Here is a 601-nt window from a genome sequence, read left to right as displayed (position 1 = left end):
GACTGGAACGAACTACAAAAAATCTCTGAAAACTGGAAACACTTATCTCCCTCACTAGCTTTAAGCACCAACTGTCAGAGCAGCTCACAGATTACTGCACCTGTACATAGCCCACCTATTAATTTAGCCCAAACAACTACCTCTTTCCCTACTGTATTTAATTTATTTATTTTGCTCCTTTACACCCCATTATTTTTATTTCTACTTTGCACTTTCTTCCATTGCAAATCTACCATTCCAGTGTTTTACTTGCTATATTGTATTTACTTTGCACCACAGCCTTTTTTTGCCTTTACCTACCTCCCTTATCTCACCTCATTTGCTCACATCGTATATAGACTTGTTTATACTGTATTATTGACTGTATGTTTGTTTTACTCCATGTGTAACTCTGTGTCGTTGTATGTGTCGAACTGCTTTGCTTTATCTTGGCCAGGTCGCAATTGTAATGAGCGGGCGTCTTTCCTGTCGTCTGTGTCTGACATTGGCCATCCTATGTGCCAGTAAGGTAGATTGGACTTGACCTGCGTCACCATACTCTGGAATGCTGTAGTGAGTACATCAAAACAGCTTAAAACACTAACGTTTCTTTTGGACAGAA

Source organism: Oncorhynchus kisutch, linkage group LG6, assembly GCF_002021735.2.
Source record: "Oncorhynchus kisutch isolate 150728-3 linkage group LG6, Okis_V2, whole genome shotgun sequence".
NCBI lineage: Eukaryota > Metazoa > Chordata > Actinopteri > Salmoniformes > Salmonidae > Oncorhynchus > Oncorhynchus kisutch.
Note: the sequence above shows the minus strand (reverse complement) of the source record.